The sequence below is a fragment of the Thermobia domestica genome, chromosome 18 (genome assembly GCF_964235325.1).
Source record: "Thermobia domestica chromosome 18, izTheDome1.hap1.1, whole genome shotgun sequence".
NCBI classification, from domain to species: domain Eukaryota; kingdom Metazoa; phylum Arthropoda; class Insecta; order Zygentoma; family Lepismatidae; genus Thermobia; species Thermobia domestica.
The window spans coordinates 43,879,664-43,896,985 of record NC_137471.1 but is presented as its reverse complement, the minus strand read 5'-3'; positions in this window follow the sequence as shown (position 1 = coordinate 43,896,985).

Here is a 17,322-nt window from a genome sequence, read left to right as displayed (position 1 = left end):
AAGTACTGCATTTCTGAACGATTTTAAGCTATTGTTAAGTCCTTCTCTATACCTTTCAGGTAATGTCACTAGATGTCAGGAATATGCATATGTTACTTCAGTTGCAATTAGTCTGTGTACGAGTGAGGATTGAAATTGCTTTCGGTCTGTGAGACCCAACCCGTCCGTTTACGTCAGTCTTGTGGAATAACTGTGAGCTGCGCCAATAATAGGTTTGTTTATGGCATACTGAGTAACGTTTCCCGTAAAAACTTCATATTGTTAACGAGAAGAAGAATATAAAGTGCTTATTTGTTGGTGAATGTTTTGGCAGCGTATCTGACCGATTAGACATGGCTGAAGTGCTAAACGTTGAAGTAGATGTACACTTCAATATGGTATTAATATTATATCTTTTGTCTTCATTTTCTTTGAGTTTAAGGAAAACCGACGGGGGGTAAGAATATCCTAGGGTAGATTTACGCCCGGTATATGTTCACTGATGTAGATGTACACTTCAATATGGTATTAATATTATATCTTTTGTCCTCATTTTCTTTGAGTTTAAGGAAAACCAACAAGGGGTAAGAATATCCTAGGATAGATTTACCCCCCGGTATATGTTCACTGATGTAGATGTACACTTCAATATGGTATTAATATTATATTTTTTGTCTTCATTTTCTTTGAGTTTAAGGAAAACCGACAGGGGGGTAAGAATATCCTAGGATAGATTTACCCCCTATTGTGAGTGAACAATTTTTCCTTTTGTGAATAAGATTCATCGAAAAATTTGATTGTTGTCTCTTTTGGCGAGATGTTTTACCGGGGGTATATCTGTCCTAGGATAGTTTTACCGGGGGGTATATCTATCCTAGGATACATTTACCGGGGGGTATATCTGTCCTAGGACAGTTTTACCCGGGAGTATGTTTATCTGTGGGACTATTTTACCGGGGAGGTACATTTGTCCTAGGATTTTTTTACCGGGGGTACGTTTGTCCCAGGACTGTTTTACCGGGGGGTATATCTATCCTAGTACTTTTTTACCGGGGGTATGTTTTACGGGAGGTACGTCTATCCCGTTACAGGGGCATCAAAACGGCAGCCCCGTAGCTTGAAACTCTCGTATCTTTGTATCGGAAGTGATACAGAAAAGAGTTTAGCGAAACGTTCCTGTTCAAAAGTAGTGCAAAGAGTGGGCATAGGTTTCATTTCGAAATTACTGGGTGCGGGGCTGCCGTTACCACAGCCCCTCTTGAAAACTCATATAACTTCGTACCGGAACTGGAACAAACGAAAATTCTTGCGGTATATTCCGGCACAAACGTAGCACATACGATTGGCACAGGTTTTGTTTCGAAATTCCAAGGTTGGAGGCTGCCGTTTCTCCAGCCCTGCCCCCCACTTTAAAACCCTTACAACTACGTACCGGAAGTGGTACAAACGAAAATGTTTGCGGTACATTCCGGCACAAACGTAGCACACACGATTGGCATAGGTTTTGTTTCGAAATTCCAAGGTTGGAGGCTGCCGTTTCTCCAGCCCCCTCCCACTTTAAAACCCTTATAACTTCGTACCGGAAGTGGTACAACCGAAAATTTTTGCGGTACATTCCGGCACAAAGGTAGCACAAACGATTGGCATAGTTTTTGTTTCGAAATTCCAAGTTTGGAGGCTGCCTTTTCTCCAGCCCCCCACTTTAAAACCCTTATAACTTCGTACCGGAAGTGGTACAAACGAAAATTTTTGCGGTACATTCCGGCACGAACGTAGCACAAACGATTGGCATAGGTTTCGTTTCGAAATTCCAAGGTGGGGGCTGCCGTTTCCCCAGCCCCCCCACTTTAAAACTATTATAACTTCGTACCGGAAGTGGTACAAACGAAAATTTTTGCGGTAAATTCCGGCACAAACGTAGCACAAACGATTGCCATAGGTTTTGTTTCGAAATTCCAAGTTTTGAGGCTGCCGTTTCTCCAGCCCCCCCACTTTGAAACCCTTATAACTTCGTACCGGAAGTGGTACAAACGAAAATTTTTGCGGTACATTCCGGCACAAACGAAGCACAAACGATTGGCATACCTTTTGTTTCGAAATTCCTATGTGGGGGGGCTGCCGTTTCCCCAGCCCCCCACTTTAAAACCCTTATAACTTCGTACCGGAAGTGGTACAAACGAAAATTTTTGCGGTACATTCCGGCACAAACGTAGCACAAACGATTGGCATAGGTTTTGTTTTGAAATTCGTAGGTGGGAGGGCTGCCGTTTCCCCAGCCCCCCCACTTTAAAACCCTTATAACTTTGTACCGGAAGTGGTACAAACGAAAATGTTTGCGGTACATTCCGGCACAAACGTAGCACAAACGATTGGCATAGGTTTCGTTTCGAAATTCCATGGTGGGGGGCTGCCGTTTCCCCAGACCCCCCACATTAAAACCCTTATAACTTCGTACCAGAAGTGGTACAAACGAAAATTTTTGCGGTACATTCCGGCACAAACGTAGCACAAACGATTGCCATAGGTTTTGTTTCGAAATTCCAAGTTTTGAGGCTGCCGTTTCTCCAGCCCCCCCCCCCCACTTTTAAACCCTTATAACTTCGTACCGGAAGTGGTACAAACGAAAACTTTGCGGTACATTCCGGCACAAACGTAGCAAAAACAAATGCCATAGTTTTTGTTTCGAAATTCCAAGTTTTGAGGCTGCCGTTTCTCCAGCCCTGCCCCCCACTTTAAAACCCTTATAACTTCGTACCGGAAGTGGTACAAACGAAAATGTTTACGGTACTTTCCGGCACAAAGGTAGCACAAACGATTGGCATAGGTTTTGTTTCGAAATTCCAAGTTGGAGGCTGCCGTTTCTCCAGCCCCTCCACTTTAAAACCCTTATAACTTCGTACCGGAAGTGGTACAAACGAAAATTTTTTCGGTACATTCCGGCACAAACGTAGCACAAACGATTGGCATAGGTTTCGTTTCGAAATTCCAAGTTTGGAGGCTGCCGCTTCTCCAGCCCCCCACTTTAAAACCCTTATAACTTCGTACCGGAAGTGGTACAAACGAAAATTTTTGCGGTACATTCCGGCACAAACGTAGCAAAAACGAATGCCATAGTTTTTGTTTCGAAATTCCAAGTTTGGAGGCTGCCGTTTCTCCAGCCCTTCCACTTTGAAACCCTTATAACTTCGTACCGGAAGTGGTACAAACGAAAATTTTTGCGGTACATTCCGGCACAAACGTAGCACAAACGATTGGCATAGGTTTTGTTTCGAAATTCCAAGTTTGGAGGCTGCCGCTTCTCCAGCCCCCCACTTTAAAACCCTTATAACTTCGTACCGGAAGTGGTACAAACGAAAATTTTTGCGGTACATTCCGGCACAAACGTAGCAAAAACGAATGCCATAGTTTTTGTTTCGAAATTCCAAGTTTGGAGGCTGCCGTTTCTCCAGCCCTTCCACTTTAAAACCCTTATAACTCGTACCGGAAGTGGTACAAACAAAAATTTTTGCGGTACATTCCGGCACAAACGTAGCACAAACGATTGCCATAGGTTTTGTTTCGAAATTCCAAGTTGGAGGCTGCCGTTTCTCCAGCCCCCCCTCCCACTTTAAAACCCTTATAACTTCGTACCGGAAGTGGTACAAACGAAAATTTTTGCGGTACATTCCGGCACAAACGTAGCACAAACGATTGGCATAGGTTTTGTTTTGAATTTCCTAGGTGGGGGGGCTGCCGTTTCCCCAGCCCCCCCACCTTAAAACCCTTATAACTTCGTACCGGAAGTTGTACAAACGAAAATTTTTGCGGTACATTCGGGCACAAACGTAGCACAAACGATTGGCATAGGTTTCGTTTCGAAATTCCAAGGTGGGGGGGCTGCCGTTTCCCCAGCCCCCCCACTTTAAAACTATTATAACTTCGTACCGGAAGTGGTACAAACGAAAATTTTTGCGGTACATTCCGGCACAAACGTAGCACAAACGATTGGCATAGGTTTTTTTTCGAAACTCCAAGGTGGGGGGGCTGGCGAAATGCACCTTGCTGATATAGAGATTATACTTCTTGCTGAATATTTCAAAACTGACTAAGAAAAATCGTTATCTGACTTAAGTCTAACAAGCAGATTGTCGATGAGGAGTTGCAGAAATCGGGTAGAAGTATTATCAATTTCCACGACAGAGTGCGAACGGGATTTCCCCTTATGAATTTACAGATGACTGATATTAGAAATAGACTAAGTGCTCAAACATTGTCTAACTTGTTGTTCATCAATGTTAATGGCCTACCGCTAGACAAGCTCAAAGTACACGAGCTAGTTATTTCTTGGCTGAAGGATGGACATCATTCCACTGCGGATGATTTACCACGAAAAAGTTACCAACGGGAAATAAACCCGATTTCAGATTTGTTTTAAGGTGGAAAATCTCAAGTTATAGAAAATGTATACTTGTATTAGTAATGGCTTATTTCTGTTATTCAACTTTGTACCTATTTTTAGTAAGTCTCTTCTTTGCTTTAGGTAAACTACTTTGAATAAATATTCATAATAATTACAACTTAAATTTAACTTATTTTTAATTAATAATTTAAATTTAATTAATAACTTAAATTTAACGTGGTGTTTTAGTGATTACACAAATTACAATTATGAGCATACTTTAGAGTACCCGAGCACCTTTATAAACTATGAAAAACTGATTTTTCAAGTTTTTTGTGAGAAAAATACTGTGAACTGAGAAACCATAACCTTTTCCAAATTGTACAGGGGTATTTTCCTGCGAATAGAAGTTTCTTTTGGAATGCGTTCAGAAATTAACACTTGCAAGAATACTCTCTTAGTACAAGTATATATTAGGCACACACTAATTTCCCCCCACCTCGAACTATTTAAATTTTCTCACTGACAAACACTTTACCATTTTATATCATAAAGGTCAGATCCACCGTCATTCTAACAGAGTGGTGCTTGAGCGATTGACTAGAAATTCAAACTCCGATTAGTGACTATTTCCTAGTCTTGTTTTATTTCAAGTGTAAACTCTTTGTCAGTACAGAAGAGGCCGTGGATTGTGTTCAGAGTTGATGACGATGGATTTTGGTTAGTCAGAATAGGTCACAGTGGGTGAGAGTGGTTCATGGTGGGTGGTGGGTCACGGTGGGTCACAGTGGGTCATGGTGGGTGGTGGGTCAGAGTGGGTCATGGTGGATGGTGGGTCAGAGTGGGTCACCGTGGGTGGTGGATCATGGTGGGTCGTGGGTCAGAGTGGGTCACGGTGGGTGGTAGGTCAGTGGATCGTGGGTCACGGTGGGTGGTGGGTCAGTGGGTCGTGGGTCAAGTTTTCATTGACCCACGCCCACTCTGCTTATGTTCACTCGCGTAAGCTCACTTTCGTCAGCTGTGCTCGAGCTCACTATCATCAATGGGACTCGAACTTACTGACAGCAGTGGAGCGTGCGTTAATGTACATTCGGGTTCATTACCTTTAGTGGAGCTCGCGCTCAATATTCTCGTTGAGGCTCGCGCTTACTTGGCCTCGGTCTAACATCCTTCAATGAGGCTCGCACTCACTAGGTGCTTGGAGCTTCTGCTCCCTTCTTCTTCGAACATGAGCCTACTTGGACTGAGACTCACTAATCTCAATTAAACTCGTGCTTACTCGCACTGGCTCACTTCCGTCAACTAGGCTCGAGCTCACTACCGTCAATGGACCTTGAACTTACTGATCCCAGTGGAGCTTGCATTAATAGGTTTGGGTTCATTACCTATAGTGGAGTTCGTGCTCGTGATTCTCGTTGAGAGGGTCATGGTAGTTCAGTGATAGAACGTTTAGTTTTGATGCTTTAGGGTCCTTGGTTTTAACACCGGCTAAGTAAGCTTGTGGTAGACAACATCGTGTCCATGGATTTTATCGGGGTACTCCAGTTTTCTCTCACAATCTTATTAAACCAATTCTTGCATTATCATTCACGTGCGCTAGAACTTGGCATTATCATTCAAGAAATACCTTGTAAAATATTGCAGTTTCTAACCTTAACTTACGAGGCATTGATTGTAAGTTGAGCCAACAAAGATCGCGAGGTGAAGCTGTGATGTACGACTTCATGAATTTGAAGTACGGGCACAAACTCTATTTTATAACATCCTTGATCCAATTCGTGCTGATCGTTTCTGATAAAAGATATGCTTAATAATAATTATAGCCCAGGCGCATTTGTAAGTCCGTGGGATTTTGAATGAAGGGATGTTGCGGGTAGGTGGAATATCTTCATTAGGAGGTACCTAATCATGTGGTACCAGGTGGCAAGCCGAAAACCGTAGCAGGGGACCGGAAGGGGAGGAAACAAAATGGCCGCCAGTGACAGTTGTCTCTCTGGCTTTAAAGTGCTATAACTTCTACAACTTTTATACTAAAACCTTGAAGGTTGTGCAAATATGTAAATAAATCATCAAACATTCCATTTTAGAACAATTTGCTGCAATAGCAACGCCATATTTTAAATATGGCGCCCTTAAATCCCAAAATTCGGTATTATTTATTTCTTTCCTTTATATTTAAACGAAAATAACTCGTAAACTGCCACAGGTACGCGAAATCACCTTGAAACAAATGTTGTGGGTCCATGTAAGGGTTTTCCAACGAGGTATATGCCATTTCTGTATCTTTAAAACTAACGGAGCTAGACTAGTTTATGTTACAGTATGTGTATACCTTATAGCTTTTAATATATGGCTAGTAAAATGAGGCGAAACCTACATTTGTAAGTTCGTGAGTTTTGTGTGAAGGATCTTTACGGGTTGAGGGAATGCCTTCACTAGAAGGTACCTAATCATGTGGTACCAGGTGGCAAACCGAATACCGTGGCAGGGGACCGGGAGGGGGAAAACAATATGGCCGCCGCTCTCTCTCTCTCTCTCTCTCTCTCTCTCTCTGTGTGTGTGTGTGTGTGTGTGTGTGTGAAGCTTTATAATAGTTTTTTGTTTTTATTATTATTAGTTCTTTGGCATTGAAAGATTTTTTCTTTGTTGGACGCATGAACAGTATAGTAGAATGAAATAGGAAAATGGAAGAGCATGAGAAAAATATCAAAAGTCATCTGCAAGTGCAGCTACCTCCTTCGGCGAAGAAAATAAAATTAAGTACAAACTATTCCATGTGTATTTTTTGTCAAGAGGAAACACAGGAACCACTTGTGAAATCCTCCAATTATGAAAAAGCGCTACAATGTATAAAATTGAGAGCAGAATGGATGGACAAAGAATACATTGAACTGTATAGACGTTTGGGTGAAGTAACAAGTGAAGATCTAAGAAATAAAAATGCACCATGGCATGCTGATTGCTTGATAAGAACTGCACACACAAGGAGATGATGGAAAGAACTAGAAGATCGTTTGAAAAAGAGCAGCAGGAAATCCCCATTACACATTATGAAGACTCGGAGGGTTCAAACTCATATATTACAAGATCACAAACACCAACTTATGAGAAAACAAAATGTTTCTTCTGTGACGAAGAAGGAAAACGATGAAACCCGCTGTATGTCATCGCCTACGATCGATCCGGCAGTCGTTTGAAAGAAGCAGTAAGTTTGTCATAGGATGAAGTGTTCAAAATAACTGCATTGATCCTGTAGGTGCTCATGCACAGGATCACACAAGTCTTGCTGGAATACTCATGTTGTTAACGTGTTGCGGAAAAGCGAAGGCAAGAGGGATTCTGGTCTTAGCTCTGTGAGTGAAGAGACTACCAAAACAGAATTTATTTATTCACTAAGCAAATTCCTTCATGAAGGTCGTGTTACGTCAATGGGTGAGGTAGAGAAACTTTATAATTCCATTGCTAAAAGCAATAATTTGAGTGACGATAAACTTCTGACTAGAAAACAGTTGAAAGCCTTGATAGAGGAAGAATTGGAAAATGTTTTTTCCCATCCGAAGAGAAAGAACGAGCCTCAAAGAATTTCTTTAAAGATTACAAACGATATTGCTCCAGCTAACACTGAACAGGATTCTGATGATGTTGGAAGAAATACGAAGATTCTTTTTAAAGCAGCAGACGTTTTAAGAAAATATGCTTTCCAAAGTGAAAAGTGGTCGTTTACTGGGACTGTGGGTGAAAGTGATGTAAAGAAGTCTATTCCAGAGGAGATCTTTCATTTGTTCAAATGGTGTTGCAAAGGAGAGAATAAAATCGGATGTGAAAACGCAGATTTTGCAATCAATGAAAGAAGTCAAAGACTATCATAGACGTTCATGTATGAAATATTGTCTCCTCATCAAGCAGCATATATAAAAGAAAGCTCTAAAGTCAATGTACGATACACTCATGATCTACTATTACAAGTGGCAGTTGGGCTCACTATGCACTCAGCAACACGAAGTAAATTTATTGTACAGTTTTTACATCACGCAGGTGTGTCTATCTAATATAACAAAATTCTTCGTATCGAGACTCAAATAGCAAATGAAATTATCAAGAGTATGGATTCCTCAGGTGGACATTATATACCATCAGAACTTGTTCCAGGAAGGTTTGTGTATTGTGCGGCAGATAATATTGACTTCCAAGAATACTTGCCATATGGTAAAGGGACTCTACATGGTACTGTTATGGTTATTTATCAAGAGAAACAGGAGGAAGATGTATCTTCTCAAATCAGTTTGTCAGGAAAACCTACGACTAGATCACTCGAGAAGATACCCGAATCAATGTCTAAAATGCTACCTTGCGTCATCTCAGGATCATTAAGACCGTCAAATCCCTCTCTGGTAAGTTCAGCAAAGTCTCCAGAGGAAAGTTCTGAGTTAATTCAAAGATACGAACGAGATGACATAGTCTGGATGATGGCAAGTTTGCAATTTCTCCGATCGCACACTGATGATTTTGAAGATTCAGAAGAACAGTATAAGAAATCTTCTGGAAGAACTACAACAAACTCTGAATCTCCTGTGGTGCCGACATGGTCGGCTTACAATTCGATTCTTAACAAGACCATGCCCAAAACGAGAGTTTGTCGACTACCTTTGATTGATAGCAGTCCTACCAATGCTTCAACTCTGCTTACGTTTATGAAAAGACTTGACCAAAGAGTAGAACTGGAAGAAAGAGATACAACAACACCCGTAATTACTTGCACTGAAGCTTCAATCACAAATCAAGTACTTCTTACTCTGTTGCTGTTCTTGATAGCATGGCGGAACTCCAAGCGTTGAAAAAGCCAGCGCATGTTAACACATGTCTCGATTTGTCTACAGAATTCTGCAAAAGATTAAAGTCAACAATGTTGAAATACGATGAAAATCGCCTTGTTTTCAATACGTATGGAAATAAGTCATTAAAGATGTCAATGTGGAAGAAAAGAGCAAGAGACAGCCCAACAATCGAATACAAGATATCTGACTCTGCCAATATAAAAAATGTCACTATGAAAAATCTTTTATCTCATCCAAAAACCAAAGATGCATTTACTGCTTATCTTTCAGAAAAAATTCTTCATGCGAGTAAATTGGGAAAACGCTTAGTTGCCAGCTGGAGGACGGAAGCAAAATCTTCAGAATTGAAGGACATCAATGAGTTAAAAGTATTCATGAAGAAGCAGATACAAAAATAATACTTCACAGTCTTTATGCAGCGTCTCAAGAGGCTCAGACCATCCACATAATGTCCCAAGATACTGATATATTTGTTCTTTGTGTGTGGTGGTCTAGACACTTACCTGCCAATACGAAGTTTGTCACTGGAGTTGGAGTTAATAAGAGAATGATAGATATTCATACTATCCGTATCTCTCTTGGATCTTCTAGATTAGAAGTCTTACTTGGATTCCATGCTATTTCAGGGTGTGATATTACTGGGCATTTTCAAGGAAGTCAAAGAAGATGTTTTGGAAAGCATTTTACAACGCTGGAGTTGACATACTTGCATCTCTTGGAAACCTCGGTTCTAGTAAGTTCAATAACGATGATGAAAGGCTAATTGAGAAGTTCATTTGCAATGTTTATGTGCCGAACACTAAAATTCAAGATATTGGGAAACTACGATGGTGGCTATTCACGAAAAGGGACATTCAAGGCTCAGGTCTTCCTCCAACCAGAGCGGCTCTTACACCTTTCATTAAAAGGCTGAACTTCCAAGTACTATTGTGGAAAATCACATCCAAATCTGCCAAGCCCACTAGATTGTGGATGGGAAGAAGAAACCAGTGACGAAAATAATATTGTTCCTGTGATGTGCACACTACCTTGCGCTCCAGAGACTGTATTGCAGTTGCTTCGCTGCGGTTGCACAGTAAGTAAATGTTCTTTGACATGCAAATGTCGATCTCGGACCATGCGATGTACAGAACTGTGTCTTTGTGGAGGAGATGAAGATCAGTGTGCAAACCATGACTTACGATGGGAAGATTCAGAAGATGACAGTGATGAGACTCACGATGACTAGTGAGAAAACATACGAGTTACATCGTAAGGGAGAAACCTTAGAAATAGTATATAAGGAATGCTCAGGTGAAAAACTATCGGTGTGACATCATAGGAGAGAAACCTTAAAAGTATAGTGTAAGGAATGCTGAGGTGAGAAACCATAAGTGTGACATCGTAGGGGAGAATCCTTAAAAATATGATGTAAGGAATGCTCAGGTGTGAAAACATCAGTGTTACATTATAGGGTAGACATCTTTAAAATATTGTGTAAGGAATGCTCAGGTGAGAAATCATAGGTGTGACATCTTAGGGGAGAGACCTTAGAAATACAGTGTAAGGAATGCTAAGGTGAGAAACCAAGTAGTAAAAACCCACTAACGAACTGAGTGTTTTTTTATAGTACCGATTGGGTCAGATAGAAAGTGGATTCTCTAAACAATAGATAAATGAAGTAAATCAAACCCCAAGGTTAATTTAAATGAAGTAAATCATCCATATTATAAACAATAGTATATACTTATTAGTTACAAAAAATTCTCACAAGAATAAATATTTTCTGTAGGTGTAACTCTTTTACATCCGAAACTGTGTAATTCAAGGATATATTTCTAAACTAATTGTATCACAGAGCATCATATTAGAGATATTAGATATAAGTACGTAAAGCCAAGGTAAATTATGTTGCATTTCTTTTCAGTTTATGTTCGTGTTGTGCTTTCGCTATTAAACCCACAAATTCTGACAGCTACCATTACATTAACTAGTTATTTTGTGTTAGTTTTAAAGATACGACATCAATCTCTCATTTCAAAGCCACCTATCTGGCCTACAAGTTTATTTCACGCCAATTCCGACTACCTGTGGCTGTTTACAAGTTGTTTACCTTTGAATATAAAGAAATGGACAAATAATAATCTAATTTTGATACTGAAGCACGCCAATATTTAAAATATGGAGTCGCTATGGCACCAAATTGTTATAAAATAAAATTTATAATATATTATTTATATTTTTGCACAATCACGAAAATTTTAATATATAATTTGTAGAAGTTATAGCACTCTAAAACTAGAGAGACGAATTTCACCGGCGGCCATATTCTTTCCCCCTCCCGGTCCCCTGCCTCGTTTTTCGACTTGCCACCTGGTACCACATGATTAGGTACCTTCTAGTGAAGGCATTCCCTCAACCCGTAAAGATCCTTCACACAAAACTCACGAACTTACAATTGCAGGTTTCGCCTAATTTTACTAGCTATATATTAAAAGCTATAAGGTATACACATTCTGTAACATAAACTAGTCTAGCTCCGTTAGTTTTAAAGATACAGAAATGGCGTATACCTCGTTGGAAAACCCTTACATGGACCCACAACATTTGTTTCAAGGTGATTTCGCGTATCTGTGGCAGTTTACGAGTTATTTTCGTTTGAATATAAAGAAAAGAAATAAATAATACCGAATTTTGGAATTTAAGGGCGCCATATTTAAAATATGGCGTTGCTATTGCAGCAAATTGTTCTAAAATGGAATGTTTGATGATTTATTTACATATTTGCACAACCTTCAAGGTTTTAGTATAAAAGTTGTAGAAGTTATAGCACTTTAAAGCCAGAGAGACAACTGTCACTGGCGGCCATTTTTCCTCCCCTTCCGGTCCCCTGCCACGGTTTTCGGCTTGCCACCTGGTACCACATGATTAGGTACCTTCTAATGAAGATATTCCACCTACCCGCAACATCCCTTCATTCAAAATCCCACGGACTAGGAAATATTGACATATGCTCCTGGACTATTAGCTATTTTTGATGATACACTGTAAAAAATCGTTGTGTTATTTCAACATGTCTATGTGTTAACACGATTGTGTTAAAATATAACACAAACAGGTGGTTAGAACAACTCGCTCTCCATTTGGAGTTATGTGTCGAATACCGATAGTTGAAATGACACACAGCCTGTGTGCTACATTAACACAAGTGTAGAATCTTCGGTGTTGTTTTCTGCGTGATTGTCAAATATGTTGGACATCTAATTATAAAGGTTTATGTACTGAAGCTACAGACAAACACAGTAGAAAGAAATACTTAAACAAATCCAGGTATTCGCCAAATTTCAATGTGCAAACCGCGCAATCTGTTTTCAATTGTTTTACATAATGTTTCTGAAGAAATATGTCAACAGTGAGAAACAACACCGTATTACTGTGTCACTTCTACACTGCACTAGAACTCACTAGTCAACAGCGGGTATTGTATTTCAAAAATGGCAGAAAACAAGTAGAATCACGATTGAGAGGCAAACATACTATAAGGATATAGGTAAGAGTTTCTATCATTCTTAAACAAGATATTGATGAAGGTTGAGTTTCGCACCATTAAAAAATACTTCACAATAAATGTTGAGGAGGACGACAGAAAAGTTTATGAAGGTTTTCTAAATGAAGTGTTCTGTAGTTTACTATTCTTGTTTTAAAATTAGAATCTTCACTAATCTTAAGCATGCACACTACAAGCTTTTCCAACACAGAAAAATGGTTAGTTCAACACCGCACACGGAGTTATTTCAACACCGAAATAGGTGTCATAATAACATAGAAGTGGAGTCGAATTAACACCAAAGGTAGTGTTAATCTGGTAGTCCGACCTTGAATTTTAACACAGGGACTGTTGAATTAACGCCAAAACGGTGTTACTTGTATGGCTTTGACCTTGAATAATGACATAGATTGTGTGTTGACATAATACGAAAATAATGTTGAAATAACACAGGGACTATGTTATATTGCTATTGGCATGGTGTAATATTAACACAAAATAGTTAACACACTACACATTGTGTTACTTTCTTCGTGTTGGTGTAACACCGCTACAAGTAACACTCAACACTTTTCCCCACACTACCGACCCTGACAAGGTGAATCAACACCGAAAATACTAGCACAGATCCGAATTTAACACCGCTCAACACCGGTTGTGTATTAAAAATGTAACACACCCCTTGTGTTAATCAGCAATACGGCGGGGTCTTGTTGAATTAACACCGCATAGTGGTAGTTACGCTGGAACCACTGTCCTGTGTTAAATTTGAGTTGAATTAACACAACCATTTTTTACTTTGTAGTTGTTGTTATTTCAAATTCCTGCTTTGCCCAATGATTTGCCTTCGTGCTTTCAGTGCTGTAGTCTCGGGTCCAATTCCCATTACTTGATTCTGTAGCCCATGGTTTACGTACAGTAACGAAGCCAGTTTTAAAAATCTAGATCGAAGTTTTAGGACAACTTAAAAATTAACTTTTACTAGATTATATTTTTTAATTTTATTTTCTTTATTACATCTATGGTGCCCTATATCCTGTAGCTATAATGTATAATTAAAACAAGTTTTTCTTTCAAAATTAATTGTGCTCCTTTTTATATTTAATAATTAATTAATAAGAGATCCCACGGATCTCGTCGTTACTTATGCACTAAAAATTCACTGCATCAGTTGTGGATTAATTTTAGGGTTTTTACAAACATTCAAAGCTCATGCATTAATTATTACAATGCAGTAAAAGACAAGTCAAAACTAGAGATTTATGATATTTTAAAATTGGATTAAATTAAACTGATGGTAAACCACATGTCATATTTCTTGTATAATAGATAAAGCTTGGGAGTTATTCTTTTCTAGAAGTTAAATATTATATTACACAAAATTTCTCTTGTACTGTAATCATGAGCGGTTAACATGCTGACTTTTCTCTTGTAATAATCTGAATAAAACCAGTAGAAAGAATTAAATTTCATTAATACACAGTAAAAAATTGTTGTATTAATTCAACTCAATTTTAACACAGGGCAGTGGTTCCAGCGTTACTATCACTATGCGGTGTTAATTCGACACAGACCCGCGGTGTTGGCGTTTAACATAGGGTGTGTGTAGCATTTTTAACACACAACCGGTGTTGGGCGGTGTTAAATTCGGATTTGCGTTAGTATTTTCGGTGTTGATTCGACACCATGTCAGTGTCAGTAGTGTGGGGAAAAGTGTCGAGTGTTACTTTGTGGCGGTGTTGCACCAACACGAAAAAAGTATAACAGTGTATAATGTGGTAATTATTTTGTGTTAACATTACACCATGTCATGTATCAATATAACACAGCCCCTGTGTTATTTCAACACACCATCTGTGTCATAATTCAAGGTCAAAGCCATATACGTAACACCGTTTTGGTGTTAATTAAACACCCCATGTGTTAACATTCAAGGTGAGACCACAGCACAAACACCGTCTTTGGTGTTAGTTCGACTTCACTTCTGTGTTACTATGACACCCATTTCGGTGTTGAAATAACTCCGTGTGCTCTGATGATGTAACAATTTTTCTGTGTTGGAAAAGCTTGTGGTGTGCATGTTTACAATTACCGAAGATTCTAATTTTAAAATAAGAATAACTAGAAAACACTTCATTTAGAAAATCTTCATAACTTTTTTATCGTCCTCCCCAAAATTTATTGTGAAGTATTTCTTGATGGTACGAAACATAACCTTCCCAACACCTTGTTCAAGAATGATCGGAAACTCTTACCTATACCTAGGTAGAAATATCCTTATAGTATGTTTGCCTCTTAATCGTGTTTCTACTCGTTTTCCACCATTTTTTAAACATAATCCCCAGTGTTGACTGGTGAGCTCTAGTGCAGTGTAGAAATGACACAATAATACGGTGTTGTTTTTCGCTGTTGACATATTTATTCAGAGGTAAAACAATTGAGAACACATTGCGCGGTTTGGATATTGAAATTTTGTGAATACCTGGATTTGTTTAAGTACTTCTTTCTACTGTGTTTGTAGCTTAAGTACATAAGCCTTTATAATTAAATGTCCAACATATTTGGCAATCACGCAGAAAACAACACCTAAGATTCTACACTTGTGTTAATTTAACATACAGGCTGTGTGTCATTTCAACTATCGGCATTCGACACATAACTCCAAATGGAGAGCAAGTTGTTCTAACCACCTGTTTGTGTTATATTTTAACACAATCGTGTTAACACTTAGGCATGTCGTTGAAATAACACAATTTTTTACAGTGTATGCTTGAACCACCCATGTTTAGAACAATGGCGAAGGGTGATAGTTACAATAGGGTAGGCCCAATGTTATAATAATAATATCTGCATTACTTATATCATCTTGTAAATTAATTCCAAATGCCAGTTTTTCTTCTCATTAAATGTATCAATTACTTTATTCTTGAAAGCTGTATCGTTGACTAACATCCTTCAGAGTTCATTTCTGTAGCGATTGAAGCTAACACACTAAGTCTGTTGTTACTCATTATATTCATCCAAAATGTTTTGATTTTCTTCGGGGCACCTATGCGCTTGTCTTACATGGTATTGTAATAACTGGAATGCTTGAGTACACATGTAACAAACAAAGTCATTATAGGTACACTTCTTGCAGGCCGTTTGATGAGATGTATTGAACAAAATTAACAGGTCGAAGATAATGCTTTCCGTCGCAAAAGATGACTGTCTGTTCATTCCGCAGCTGATTACCATCGAACGTGGGACACAGTTTAAGAAGATTCTCTAGTTTCGTCCTAGCAAAATCGCTTTGTAATCCTGAAACTGTTCACAGTCAGGTAGTTCTGAAGATTCCAAAGAGAATAAATCACATCCACCCGAGCTTCAGGTATATCCAAAATTTCGTAGGAAAGTAGTTTTTAAGCTTTGCTTTTCCTTATCACCGAACTGCAACTAACTAATATTTTAACAAATCATGCACAGTTTCTTGTGAACGTACTCAATGTTTGCATCACTCATTTATAGCTAAGCGTGACATACTGGAAGTATATTTTCTTTTGCAATATATAAAACAGATCATCGATAGACATAAAGGTCCTTATGCAGAGTGGTTTTGACGTGTTATTAGTACCATATTAAAGAGTTTGACTAACATATGTTTCCTGCATAGTCAGGCCTTTAGTATGACGCTAATCAAACGTCAAAACGCCTCTGCATAAGGCGAAAATATTTTACTACAGAAATACAAGACAAATTCACATGAATTTAACATAATTCTAGACCGTCGACAGCTCTTATTCGATCCGGATCTCAATTTTCGTAATGAAATTCACATCTACATGACTGATAGCTGATCTTAATTCGCCGTAATGCAATTTAATTGTTTCAGTTAGGTGTGATCGAATGGGGAAGATGGACTATCACATTACCTGAGTTTCACAAAAACATACGTTCTCTTGCTCTTTATTTGTTTGACATATCGAATCGAAAGTCTCGAGAGAAATGCTTTATGTAGAAACGAATGTCGATAAGCGCTGAGGCCGGTCTCTTTCGCAGCTTAATACCAACACGTTCTGTCGCGGGATTTTCTGAGTACCTTGGCAGTCGTTCTACTGTCGCTTCAGCAATGCCATCTGTCCAGGTGACATTGGCTTGGGACACTGCTTGCTGAGCCTCCCAGCAGTGGTGCTAACCACAATTTCTTTATTGGACAAAACCATATTTTCTCAACTTTGAAAATATCATATATTCTGTGTAAGGAAAATGAATTAATTATAAATCATAATTTCTGAAAATAAATGGGTAGGCCGGGCCTCAGAGCCTCTTACCACCCTTCGCCACTGGTTTAGAATAACAAACCAACAGCCTTATTTTAAGAGTGAACATCAAATTATCTAGTAGCAAATTTCTACTTGTCTGGATATTATACTCGGTTTAAACTATCGAATATATTATTTCTATATAATAATGATTATTATCTTGGGTTTTGAGAAATAGTAATGTTATGGACGTTGCATCATTATAGCCTATATAGATTTTGAGAGCCACTATGTGCCACACAACGTGATTTGAGTGAATGCTTCAGTTGTTTAAAACATTAAAAGAAACTTATATTTGTAAAC